This window comes from Pinus tabuliformis, chromosome 2_2 (assembly GCF_031772625.1).
Source record: "Pinus tabuliformis cultivar Carrire ecotype Pingquan chromosome 2_2, CPIR1, whole genome shotgun sequence".
NCBI classification, from domain to species: domain Eukaryota; kingdom Viridiplantae; phylum Streptophyta; class Pinopsida; order Pinales; family Pinaceae; genus Pinus; species Pinus tabuliformis.
In genome coordinates this window covers 1,245,105,715-1,245,120,536 of record NC_142300.1, presented here as the reverse complement: position 1 = coordinate 1,245,120,536, position 14,822 = coordinate 1,245,105,715, and the positions used below count along the sequence as shown (strand labels likewise).

The window sequence follows — 14,822 nt, the reverse complement described above, 5'->3', positions numbered from 1 at the left end:
TCCAAAGTTTTGTTGATGCCAAAATGTCCTGCTAGTCCACCACTATGCTTCTCCAGTACAATATTTTCCCTCATCGAACAGTCCGGGGTACATAATTATCCACCTCTGAAAAATAATCCTTCCTGCAAATTGTAGTCTAACCATGGACTTGCATTCCTCAACACGGGATTTTGGCAGGCTTCAAAAGCTTCTTTGAAATCTGTGTCGGTCTGGTACAAATCCTTTAGATGTTCGAATCCCATCACCTGTATTCTGCTTTCCTGTAAGAGCAAAGCTCTTCTGCTCAAGGCATCTGCCACTTTATTGGCTTGCCCACTAATGTGCTTTAGCATGAAGGTGAAACTCTGCAAGTATTCTACCCATTTGGCGTGCTTATGGTTTAATTTGTGCTGCTGCATTACATATTGTAATGCTGAATTATCGGAAAATAATACAAACTCGTTGCCCAGCAGGTAGTGTCTCCAATGCTTTAAAGCTTGGACCACGGCATAAAATTCTTTGTCATACGAGGAGTATTTCTGCCGGCTCTCATTTAATTTCTCACTAAAGAATGCCACCGGTCTGTCTTCCTGACTGAGCACAGCGCCAATAGCTGTCCCACTTGCGTCACATCGAACCTGAAAAAGTTTGTTGAAGTCGGGTAGTCTCAAGATTGGTCTCTCTGTAATCTTCCGCTTCAAAAGCTGAAAACTGTCCTCTGCTGCACTGGTCCAACAAAAAGGTTGACTGGCCTTCTTGATGGTGTCTAGCATTCAGGGAAAATTTTAAGAACCCCCCTTAAATTTACATGTATAATAAATGGGCGAATCTCCATGGTATATAGGAAAAATGGAAGGCGATTTTATCAATAATATGATATGTATATATAATTTTTTGGCGAATCTCTCACCAGGCATGGCGAATATTTTACTCAATTATAAAATCTTGTGTTTATTGAATACACAAATGAAATCATTGCATTTCTTTAAAATATCTTTTGAAATGAAAATTACCGAAATTACATATTGATAACCTAGTGGGTGTAGGATAAAATTCACCCGTGCCATTCACAGAAAGCATGAGAAAAAACCTAATACTATATATAAAACCAAGAAAAGTTCAAATTCATCACTTCTAGGGACTTCGTAACCACCCTGCCAATACACAAGTATTTTCCTGTTTGCAATTAGAAAAATTACCCAAATTACAATCTGTTTACTCCAACATATATTGGAAAGTTCTAGAAGGATGACTAGTGCAATCAATCCATTCCTTTTAGTCCTGGATTTGTTTCAGTAAAACAGAAGTATACAAATATATTTGTCCAATGTATATGCTTTAACCATTCACCTTAAGATGTTTTTACAAGATAATTTCCTGAGTCTATTTAATATCTTCATTATCATAAAAACCAATCTATATCCATCTTAACTCCACATCTACCACTCTTAGGGGGATGAAATCTATTTATCCCTCTGAGCACTTGGTAGACCCAGCATTAAGATGGATCCAAGATGATAGAATTTCCCCTTTAAATAGTCTATGCTCACATGAATACCATGGTATTACCATGGGTCAATATCATGGGTTATCATAAACCTGGAGCTTAGAAATTACTATTAGTAATTTATAAAAATTAATAAAATTAATAGTTGATTTTTATTTTATTTTTTATTTTAACCAAGCTAAAATGTTTAACATACATTACATTACAACATCCATTTTTACTCTTGATCAGATCAAATATTTTTTCACTCTATGATAGTTTTCATATCACGATATTTGATACCTCTAGGGGGTTAGTAGATCCAGAGTAAAGATGGATCTATGCTGGTTTAATTCCCCCATTTAAATAGGCTACATTCCAGGTGAATACCATGGGTCAATACCATGTGCCATTTTGGTGAATACCATGGGTCAATACCATGTGCCATTTTTATTTTTATTAATACTAATATTAGGGTTAATAATGTTTTTTTCATGGTATTAATAACAATCTAGTCCATGGTATTTGTCCCATAGTATTTTTCCCATAGTTTTCACCTAAATATAATGCATTTTTTGAGTGTTCGTAAATATAAGGTGACTTATGGAGTAAATATAAAAAAATGTTTTATTTGTTTACCATACCTCTCATTTATTTATATTTTTATTAATTTACCATACCTATTTTACAAATATGGTATTTGGCCCATAGGATTCACTTAAATAAAACCTCTTTCTTGAGCCTTCATAAATAGAATGAGGGTTATGGACTAAATATAAAAAGAGGTTTTATTTATTTACCATGCGTCTAGTTTATTTATATTTTTATTTATTTACCATACCTTTTGAGTAAGTATAAAAATACGTTTTATTTATTTACCATACCTCCACTTTACTTATATTTTTATTTGTTTACACCTTTGCATGTATATAAGGTGACTTATGGAGTAAATATAAAGAATGTTTTATTTATTTACCATACCTCTCATTTATTTATATTTTTATTAATTTAACATACCTCTTTTATAAATATGGTATTTGGATCTTTGGCCCATAGGATTCACTTAAATAAAACCTATCTTGAAAATGGGCGAATGGATTCACTTAAATAAAACCTATTCTTGAAAATGGGCGAATGGAAGGTTGTAACTCCTAATTTCAAGGGCTAAATTTACCTTTTTTACCGTCTCCCTTAAAATAAGGTGGGCTATTTGAGGTGATTTGTAAAAATGTACTATGATACAAAATATTCGCCCACTAAAAATTTAAAACCCCTTAATTTTGCCAAAGGGCGAACATTCGCCCCTAAAATTTTCTATGCTAGGATTGGTGCACAGATTTCACTGAAATTTCTAATAAACTTTCGATAAAAACTTGCCAATCCGTGAAAGATACGTACCTCAAACAAGCTCTTGGGTGATGGCCAGTTGATGATTGTTGCAATCGTTTCTGGATCCATCTTCAATTCATTTTCTGCGACTACAAAACCCAAATAAACCAGTTCCTTCTGCAGGAAAGTACATTTTTTTAAGTTTATTAGCAGTTTGTTCTGCTGTAACTTCTCTAGCACTCTTCGAACATGCTGAAGGTGTTCTCCCTTCGTTTTGCTGAAAATTAAAATATTGTCAAGATAAACTATCACAAACTTGCCAATAAATTCTTTTAACATTTCATTCATCAACCTCATAAAAGTACTAGGAGCGTTGCTCAAACCAAATGGCATGACTAGCCACTCGTACAACCCTTCATTGGTTTTGAAGGCTGTTTTCCATTCATCTCCCTCTCTGATACTGATCTGATGATATCCACTCTTCAGATCAATCTTCGTAAAGTAGGCTGCTCTGCTGAGACAATCCATAATGTCATCCATTCTAGGTATGGGAAATCTGTACCGAATAGTGATTTTATTGATAGCTCATGAATCTGTACACATTCGCCATTCTCCTCCCTTCTTAGGTGCGAGTACTGTTGGTACCGCACAAGGGCTCAAACTTTCTCTGATCAGTCCCTTATCCAGCAACTCTTGCACCTGTTTACGAACCTCTTCATTATCTTTCAGGCTCATTCTATATGCTGCCTTGTTCGGTAGACTTGCTCCAGGTATGAAATCGATATGATGGCTAATGCTCCTCCTGGGAGGAAACTTATCTGGTAAATCGTCGACCACAATGTCCTTAAATTCTTCCAATAGCTCCTGAATCTCTGTAGGCAATTCTGACTTTTCTGTGTTCAGTGACACTGCCTTTGTCCTCCTTACAATCGCATAATTCACCTCGTTTTCTTCAATCTGCTTAACAAACTGTTTTCCTCCTATTAACAATGCTTTTGTTCCACTTGATTCTGCTGCATCCTCCTCCTTGATGGGTACAAGCGTATTTTTGACTCCATCTTTCACAAATTTGTAATAATTCATCTTCCCATCATGTGTCACCTTCCGGTCATACTGCCACGGTCTCCCTAGCAGTATATGGCATACGTCCATTGGCATAATATCGCAGACAACTTTGTCTTGGTATTTGCCAATGTGAAATTCAACCTCACATTGTTCATCAACTAATAATTGGTGGCCTTTCTGTAGCCACGACACCTTGTAAGGTGTGGGATGCTTAAGCCGCTTTAATCCCAGCTTTTCCACCATCTCAGTGGCAACTAAGTTATCTGTACTCCCGCTGTCTATGATTAATTTACAACACTTCCCATGTGATTTGCAAACTGTTCGGAACAGTGCCTTCCACTGGGTCTGCTCAGCCATCTCCTTTGCTGGCTTCAACAACACTTTGTTTAAAACTAATGCCTCTCCTGTTTCTGCCACATTTTCTACTTCCCGGGGCTATGCTTCAGCTTCCTCAGGCTGTGCAACAAATGCTCCCCTCTGGCCAGCATGCTCGGCTTCCGGGCATTCGAAGGATCTGTGCCCCCACTTATGGCACCTGTAGCACTGGACATTAGTCCCTCTTCCGCGACCATTTCCTCTTCCCCGCTGATATGGCCGACCTCCTCTAGTGCTATCTCCCTTCTCTGTTGTCCCTGAAGCTCTGGAGTTGCTGCCTTCCTCGCTGTTAGTAGCAGTTCTCCCTCTGCCGTAGGACTATCCTCGTTCTCTGCCATTTCCTCGTCCTCTCCTATTGTTCTGTTTCCTGTTAATTTTTTCTTCAGCCTTTACAACACTCTGAAAGGCTTCTTCTATATTTCGTGGAGAGAGAATACTGATCTCATCCAGTATTTCCATCCTCAAGCCATTCACATATCTCGCTGTCTTCTCTGGGGTATCATCAGTATAACCAGCCTGCAAATTTACACGATAAAACTCCTCTGTGTATTCCTTTACAGTCATACCTTTTTGCCTTAGATTCTGCACTCGTCGATAAAGTTCGACCTGATAGTCTTTAGGAAAAAATCTGCCCTTCAGTTTTGCCACCATTCTTGGCCACTTCTTTATCGGTAGCTTGTTCATCCTCTTCCTGTCTGGGGACACTATCCCACCATAAAGCAGCGTGTATTTTAACTTGGTTGCAACAAATCTAACTCTTTTGTCCTCACTGATCTCTTTGTTTTCAAAATACTTATCTAACTCACTTACCCAATCCAGCAGAACATCTGCGGATAGACTGCCATTGTAGTTAGGGATCTCAGGTTTGGGTTTGCTGCTGGATAACAGTACGGATCTTATAGTTTTATCTCCGGGCTTCTTCCTCTGATCCTTCCGTAGCAGTTGCTATTTCTTCCTCACTATCATCCCCAAGTTCTGGGTCTCTTCTCCTTCCTGTCTCCACTGCTTCTAAGCGAGCAGTAAGGACTCTCAACTCTTCTCTCAAGCCCTCGTCTGCTACTCTGCGCACACCTCTTCCACGTGCCCGTCTTTGAACTTCCATTTTTTTCAATTACCTACTCTGATACCACTTGATGGGGCCAGCCCACATGGTACCACCATCGTTACTCCCCACTTGATGTTGTACTGTCAATTGATGTTTATAATCACCGGATTTCGGATATACGCAACTTGATTTTCAATCTATGTTTAATTAAGAGGTTCTACGGTAATGGTACGTTGGTTATGTGTTGAGCGGACACCTGTCCCTTCTTGGAATCCTAAAACCCCGCCTTGGTATAGGGTTTTCGCCACCCTTGCATTCATTTGGTTTTGTGTTTCCTCCGGTCCTTCAGTCTGCGAGCTCTCGGCGACCCTTGCGATTTCACTGTGATTTTTTTCTGTGATGCTTTCGTATTTGTTCGAAACTCGTCCACCTGGTTCTCTGAGCTACGAGCTGGTAGTCTGCAAGTTTCAATGTGGGTTCTTTTAGCTGGTCCGGGGTTTTGTTGCTCCGAGTTCTTTGAGCTGCATGCTCTCAGCAGTCTTCACGACTCCATTGGTTCAGAATTTGTTTTGGAAGTGTCTCGTTCGTCTGTTGAACTGTTGAACCCTGGTAAGGTTTGTTTCTCTGCTTGTGTCTAGACTGTTCCTATGTTTTCTGTTGTCGGCTTTATGGGTCTCTGCCTCTGTGCGTCCTTTTCTCGATTTGTCACCTGGGTTTTCACTATTGTCACCTCTGTGTGTTGGTTGATGAGTATGTGGTTCTCAGTCTCATTCTCCAGCACTGATTCGGCTCATGCACAATCTCGGCAAACTAATGGTGGCGTTCTCCATCGATTCCTCCGCCAACTTGACTGGTAAGCTTTCCTTCTATGCTATATCTTTGTACTTGTTCTTCTTTCTGGTTCTAATCATCTTCGGCTCCTTGTGAGCAGGAAGACAATCCGAGGTTACGGTGGTCACGGCTTGTCTGTTAGGTAAGCGGAACCCCTGTGTAGTATTTGCTCATAAAATTGTTTTAATCCTCTGTATTTTGTTTCCACTTTAATTTGACTCTCGGTTGTTGGTTTCCCTTGCTGGTGGAGCGACCGAGGGTTTCGGTGCTTGGACACTCAACTATTCCAAAGGAATTCCAGGTACATCGTTCTGTTTACTTGTGGTTTGCTTGCCCTAAGTCTTTCGGTGTGTGGTTTGGTATGGTTGTTGGCCTCGAGCCATTGTCTGTGCTTAGTTCTGTTGTCAAGTAATGTCTATGTCGAGTCGTAGGAGTGGGTTTGGGGATTTATGGGGTTTTGGTTTATGTTGGTAATGGTTACGGTTCCCAAGTCCGTGAACTGGTTTGTTCTTAAGTTTTTGCACAAAATGTAAATGGACAATAACTTTTTGATGACTGTACATGAACTATCTAGAATTGAATTTTGGTTATGCTTTTAAGTTCGCATACCTGGATTTACTGTGGTTTTTCTCTTCATTGTAATGGCAAACTCTGATTTCGTATATAGGAATTTGTATAGACGATTTCTTGTTGTGTGTTTGGTTATTCTGTTGGAGTCGCCTGTAGATGGGCGTCGTTACTCCTTCTCTGAATTGAACGACCTCTGCATTCAAATATCTCCCTTTTTCGATTTAAGTTCTGTGACCATGCATTGATAATATTCACACAGTAATTCAATACAAAAAATATTTCAGAAATGAATAGGGCGCTGTAAGGATCTATGTGCACAGAAAATTGTATTTTTTTCTTTCTATATTTTTCTCTCAGTCCGAACCCCCGTATTGTGCTTTTTTCCACTATTTAATAGCACTGTTTACAAACCGTTCTAACTGCTGTTAGTTTTTTCAGTTTGTTCAATTAGTTACATTAGTTATTTCCCATATGGAACTTTGTCTGGTTGTCTAGTACATTTTCTTTTCATGCTTTTTACAACAGTAACTGAACTGTTTGAAAACAATGACTCTAATCTAATTATTACTACTCCTAATTACAACTTATTACAGTAAATTATAAGTAACTTGATAAAAGAAAAGAAAAAAAACAAGCATGTTTTCCACTCAATGAATTAATCTCTCTATCCTCTTCAGAAACCATATTCCCTCACTTTTGTCTTTGCCCTGTTAGCTAGATGCTCCTGCATCATTAACCCGCATTATAGAAAAGGGACCATAATTAGTTGTAAACGGGCCATCGTTAATAAATAAAGTGGTTAACTTGTGTTATGCAAGGGACCACTAGTAGTTAGGGTTTTGGATGTCATTAAGTTATAAATAGTCTTAGTTAGTAGGAGAAATATTATTGAGTCTTATTGTAATTGAGCTCTACTATGTTGGAGGTTGCCCCTTTGAAGAGGCAAGTGAACATTGTATTATGCTTCTTAATAATAAAATATCTTGCAATTTGTCTCATGTCATGCGATAATTTTGTGTTTTGAGTTATATTATTTCGTATTTCTAGTATTTTGGATTTCTTACAGGTCAAGAGCATAACAAGTGGTATTGGAGCACTTTCTAGGGCCAGTGGTACCTCCAATTTTTGCATAATTGTTTTAGGCTGGAGAAGTGTTATGACGTCTTTAGGCCACGGGATCTCTCGTTGAGCACATAAACCTGCATATTTGGGGAGCCATTGACGCAGGAACTACAAGAGGTGGTCACACTTGTTGGACTTCCTTGTAATCCCTGTGGGTACCCCTTCGAGTAGTAGCGAATTAGACAAAACCGCACATGGGCTACACTTGCACGTACCCTTGGGTATATCAAAAGCCCCCTAGGACAACCTAAAACCTAACCTTAGATAAGCTATCAGTCGTCTTTCTGCTACAATACATTGAGAATAACACTCAAGGAGATTACCCACATGTACAATAGGGTAGTCGGGTAGTACGGCTAAGGGTATGGTTGATCCTCCTTAGTTAGCATCTTGAAAGATTGGGTCGAGTACTATTTTTGGACTCTTGCATATATTGCAATTTGTAGTGCCTGATTCTCCTTTATGACCATAGTTCCCTCCACTATCTGAAGATTGCCCCCTACCTTTTCTTCCAGATCAAATCTAGTTGTTGGGGTTCGATTGTCGTTGTCCAGATCATATCCAACAGTTGGGGTTATGTCGTTGTCGTACAAAATCAAATTCAGCATTTGGATTTTTCACAGCACAGATCAAACTCTTTGTGCAGTGAGGGTTTGGTCACCATAGTCCAGTTCAAATAGTCACAACACATTCTGCAGTACCAAGACCCTTAGGTTTATATTGCTACAGTTTCGGCCCAATTTTTGTAGGATAATTGGTAGTGTCAAGATTTCTGGAATTCGGCCACTGCAATATTAATCTGGTGGGAGTAAAACTCCTTTCAGAGTAAAAAAAAAAAGTCTGAGGCCATCTCAGGACACTTGCAAGAGACTTAGCCCATAATATTTAGGACGACGAGTTGGTCGTAGTGGTACCATTTAGTGAGCCTTGGTATTGCACCAAGAGTGCTACAAATTCAAGAGGCTCTTCAACTTTACTTATCAATAGGTTTCCTAAAAAAACTGAGGTGACAATGCTATATACACACTAGATGCATTCTACTCATGCCACCCTCAACTAGGTCACTTGATCATTAGGGTTCTAAGACCATTCCTCTATTGAACTGAAAGGAGATTAACTACTGAAAGCATAATGTGAAGGTTAGTCCTAGTGCAGACAAAGTAAAAGCTTTTCACTCAAACTTGTAAATGATATGAAAGCACATAAGACTTATGATAATTTGTAGAAAGGAAATTACTCTAATTTTTCACCAATCATCTAGCTATCAGGGTTGCTTGAAAATAGAAGACTATCCTACCACTTCACAACTCAAGAATGCATGTGTTGTTTAATTAATTCACACTTGTAGATTAAGTAAAGTTCTAATTGCCGAATTCAGAATGAAAGAACTAATGCTATTTGATCTTGAAGGAAAGGAAAATGAATGAAGGGAATGTTTTAGGTAGTACTTCTGGTCGTGGAGTCCAACCTGATGGGTCAGCCTACTCCTAAATCAATCTATGCTATCATTGCAGGTCAAAATAGGGTCAAAACATGTTGTTAAAGATGTGTTATAGGATGTTGCTACAGGATTTTTGTACTGCTACAACAAGTCTTGAAATGCTACAAGAAGTTGGACGAGAGGGTTTGGAGGGTACGAATGATGGGTTAAAGTGATGGACAGTTGTATGAAGGTTGTGGGGAATGTAGGGAAGGTGATGTTGACAGTGTTGGACCTGCAAACATGTCAATAGATCTCCCCATTAATAAGTCCTCACTAGACCTCAAATTGTTTGGTGTGGGAGTCCCAACAGTGGGTCATATGATATCACCTTGACCGCGGTTGTGTGTAGAGGCAAGTAAGATGTCCTTGTTGGTGGCAAGGGTGTGACATTTTTAGCATGCCAAGGAAGGTGCATGAATGGTTCTAACACATGAAGAGTGGGGTGGGTGCGCCCCTTGGAAACCTGTGAAAGAACTCATCTTGGAAGGGAACACACGAGAAAAGACGCATCACAAACTAGAAAGAAAGTTAGCTAACAATCCAAAGTGCATGTTAAACCAACAACACATTTCAGTAAGATTCATACATATACAAAAAATTTCATACATGCATGTGTAAGCAAACAAATACATATATCATTCGAGTAAACAAGTTAGGTGAGATACAATAACAAAATATGCATGAAACGTGCTGGCTTTGTTATATTAAGAAGTGAAAGTTCCAATCATATAGTACAACCATGACCAACCACTAGTCCCAATAGCAGAATGTTACAGTCATTGCCACCTACTCCTCCAAAGAGATGTACTAGCTCTGCACTATGGGGAAGCCAAGGCTCATTACAATACTCTCAAAGATTTCTCTAAGATACTCCTATCGGAAGATTGGATGACCAAAAACCTATAGAATGAGTTATGAGGGACTATATATAGCAAAGGGTGGGGTGACGCTTGACATTCCCCTTTGTGACTGTTTATCTACCCTCATGACTCTTCAACTACTCTATGACTGTTACATTCAACTATCAACACTTGGACTTCCTCTTGACAAGATGTTACATACAATTTGCACATGTACCCATGTGAGACAAAATAGGCTTGAGCAAGCCATGCAAGACATCACTATGACTTGGAAAACTGTGGGAAGACCAACTCTTCAACATCCTCATGATGGTCGACGGTGGCGAACTGATGCCAAGCTCGGTAGTCCATGATGGTGTCCATGTACTCTGTGGTGACATATTTATGGAAACAAACACTTGCCTCCATTGCATCCAGGCACACTTCTCTGGCTCCTCTTTACAACTGATCTGATAACATGTACAACATTGTCTTGAGTGCGGCCAAACAAGCGACATACTGATGCATAGTGTCTACACTAATCGCTAAGTCTGCGTTGGTGGCTATGCGCATCAACTCGTCAAAGTACGAGTCAAACTCTAGTCAGACTTGTGCCTTTGTAGTTTCCTCGATGAGTGTCCCAATAGATGGGATCACCTGTGCGTGCACGAAAAAATCGATGCTTATGAACACCCATGCATGGGAAGCATACAAACTAATGATGAGTTGTGGGAATTCTTCATAGTTTCGGCTCTGACTCTGGATGCATGCCTTCAACTCAACTGCTCTTGGCCTCATCATATTGGACAAGTGTAACAGGGCTCCCTTGTATCTCATTTTCCATGTTTGCATGTGGTCAACAACAGTATGCAAGTTTAACAAGATACATGCTCTCCTAGCACATCGCTACTGCCAACCGTTGAGATGGAAAACTGCCTTATACACGGTACCAAATCTGGAATACAACACCCGCATGATTGTCTCAAGGGATGATACTTCATCCAATATCGCCTTCTTCAAATCTTCTTGGGCGAATGATGTAACCAGTTCTCCTACTTGCTTGGTTGTTTGTAACTCCTTATCCATTCACTCATTTTCTGCTATCAAGAAGCGAACACTTGAGCTAGTGGCTTCAGCATATGCTCTTGTAGCATCGACCAATGCTGCTAGATGCTTGCGCACGTCAGATACGATCACTCGTTGCTCAAACTGTGTAAGAGATGTGTGGTCATCCGGAGTAGACACTCTGCGTGATTGCACAACTCTACGCTACAACTTGTCGAATGTATGTTGTGCATCTCTTCTTTCAGATTTTCTCCAAGGATCTCAGTATCTCCTTGGTCACTTGGGACTTGCTCTACTTCTGGATCTGGTGAAACCAGTGGATCAACCTCTTGGTGGTAAGGCATGATGTCAATGTCTTGCTCTAACTCTGGTTGCTCCATCTCCGTATCCATCTGCTCAAGTACTTGTTCAATCTCTTGAGCAAAGTCCTGCTCCTGTGACTGCTCACCCTGTCTTCTTTGTGCTAGTTGCTCGGATGAGTCTACCACCTATATGGGCGTAGTTTCATCAGTCTGTGCATGTTGCGCCCCCTGCTGTATATTTCCTTGATGCGATTCCTTCTCCTATTTGCACAGCTCCTGTTCCTTTCGGAGTTTCTCCTTTAGCTCATGCAACTCCTTCACTGTTTCCTCCATCCTCTATTTTTCTCTCTTCCTTTTTGTGGTCCTCTTGTCACGTTGTTGCCTCTTTGCCTCTATTGCCAAAGTTGCTTTCTGCAAAAGTTTGTCTTCTCTGAACTTGCAGCTTTGTTATGCCTCTGCATTGTTGAAAATATTTCTCTTGCCTTTGTCGCACGCTGGTATGTTTACCTCTACTGTTGGTGCTCTCCTAGATGCTGCTTCGCTAACCATTCCATAGCGGTGTTGACCGGTTCATTAGGCCTAGAGAAGTTGTGAAAATATCTCCATGGGTCTTCCTCAGCCCAATGACACACCCCGTGGATCCATGGAAACTGTACTCTCGTGTAGTGACATTTCACAAAGCAATGCGGGTCATATGGATTAAAGCTTCTAGTGATGAAAGGATATTTCTTGAACTGTTCTGTTCTGGCATCTACATGCTTGAGATTCCATATCTTGTACAACCTGATTCACAATGGAATAGTGGGCCAAGGTGCCATCTTCTTCCGGTGCAGCCTAGCTGACAGTCTTGCCGAGATGTGGTACAATAATTCTTCCATGACGAGATTGTCCATGGAAAAATTTGGAAAAACATGTGGAGGATTCTCCGCGATGTTCATTCATATGAAGGTGCCAAAATGTGAGGCATACCAATCCACTATATCGATCAAGGCCTCCATTTCTGCCTTCGACATGCAAGGTGGATCCTACTCAAATATCATCTTGTACACCAGGGTGACAAAATGGTCTAATAACTGTGTGATGACCCCTCAGAAGCTGCATTCAGAAAAAAATTTACAATAAGTGTTCATAGAGGTTTCTGCTGATGTCCATGTCCACTTCAAGCTCGGGAACTGCTGACGGGCACAGATTGCATCCAAGATGTATGTAGACATGTAGATTTCTACTTGCTGACCTTTGGGCAGCTGCCGAGCTCCTGTTACCTGTTCCTTCAACCTGTGAGCCAACATGTCAGACCAGTTGCATGCTTTTCCTTCACTGGCCAGTTGGTCCAACGCAATCACCCAACTCTGCGGGAAGGTCTCCGTTCTCTCTTAGCCATACAAGCAACATGCAAAGATGACTAAGCAATGATACACCTTCTGCAATATCTTTGTCTTGTAAATTTGGTTGGGTGTCATCCTGAATTTGGCTGGCTCCTTCACCTAGTTCTTCAAGATATCCCTGGAGTTGGCATTGCTACTGGGTATGCTGAAGGGTGTCTCCATGGTGATCACTGGCTTCGACAAGTGGTACATCTTCTGATAGTCCTATGCCCTAAAGGTAGCCATCTTTGTCCCGCTGAGACTTCTCAATACCATCGTCTCGGGGTCAGTGTGCAAGACAATCCAATGTATCATATCTACGCATGGGAACGTGAGATACCTACATGCAATCCTGTACAAGCCGGACTTGTGAATGTTCACATAGACTTGGCGGTCTTTGAGATCTTCCCCAAATGTGCCTAAGAATGCATCATTGACCTCTTTCCATTTTAGCTTGATGTCTTTGTCTCTAATTAGCTTGGTGTCATCAGAAATCGGCAAATGCGTAGACACTCGTGTAGAAAATCTGTGATAGGTTAACCCGATAATGTAATATAAATCAAAGCAGAATACTATAACTTACTTCTACTATCAATTTGCGGAAGCTTAAAGATTGAGTTGAACAATATAACCAGAAGAAGAAGAATAAATGGCACAATACACATGAAAATACTTTGGGGAAAGCCTTAGCTAAAAACCCCACACTATTGTATTATCATACATAGTGTAAATACATAGGAATTATACAAAGCGTTAGCTCTCACAGCTAGCCAGCTCTTAGTACATCCTCACAGATGCTCACAGGAAATCTTGGCTTCTCTCCAGCCTTCCTCTTTGCCCTCCAAGCTCTTATTTCCTTGCGCTGTTCCTTGGGGATGATTCCCAGTTACCAAGTGCAAAACACTTCCTCCAAAACTGCGCAATCCTCAAGGATAAATCCTTGACTGCATGCATGAGTTTTCTCCATGAGAAAAAACATGCAATTGATAGGACATTGTCCTTGAACATTAATCTCAACTGGGTCTTTCTCAGAATAGACATGCATGAGTTTATGATGAGGGAATGTTCAGTTAACTGGAGTAGCACTAGTTGAGTACATTAATGCATCAATTGACTGTTAACTCTGGTGGGCTCCAGTATTGCAGCAATAATGCTACAACTCCTGGGACTCCCTTCTTTACTTTTATCAACTCGGTAGTTCGTAACAAACTTGGAAGCGATGGTGCTATATGCACAAGTACTAGCTCTTGCCGCAGGCTGTCATTGGATCAGCTGGAACAAGTCCGCTAAGAGATTAAGCCAACTTCTATGAGCTATTAGAAGAAGCATTTAACTGTGATGGATGAAAGTAACTTAAAGGAAGCTAATCTACTTGCAGAAAGAGGCTGAAAGCCAAAAGGAAATGAAAATCCTAGCAAACCCTAGTTTTATTGACTACCCCTACTGGTGAAAAAAGAGAGGATGAAACTACAGAAAGGGATGCCATTGACTCTTGGGAAGGTAAAGTGCATGTGTGTAAGCTACTTCTGCAGTGAAATCTGAAAAGGAACATCTTCTTGTATTTTTGAGTAATTTTGTAAAAATCATATGTGCATGTGCTTTAACTGTTTTTAACTGTGCAAAGGTTGATTGGTGAAAGGAAATGGGGTAGGCACTTGCAAGAGGTTGGGAAGGTAAGAAGAGGGCCTAAGGGGTCCCTAACACCCTTCCAGAGAGTTTCACAGTGTTCAGACCTCGAAAAATCGCTCACGTGATCTTCTACAGGAAGTCTACAGGGGTTCTACAGGATGCTCCGAAAGGGAATTTTGAAGGGTTGATGGTGGAAGAAAGGTGGAAAAGTGGATATGGAGGTTGGATGAGGATGTGGAGGGGTCTAGGACCTAGCAAATGAAGCTGAGAAGTGATGAGGATGGTTGGATTTGTTCAAGGATGGATAGAGCAATGTTGCACAAAAATATGGAGATTAG

General features: G+C 40.5%; 1 pseudogene; it reads left to right on the top strand.

Moving 5' to 3' along the window:
- The first annotated feature begins 5,749 nt into the window (after nt 1-5,749).
- Nucleotides 5,750-14,822, top strand: part of LOC149198007 (uncharacterized) — a 62,158-nt pseudogene continuing 53,085 nt past the window's right edge.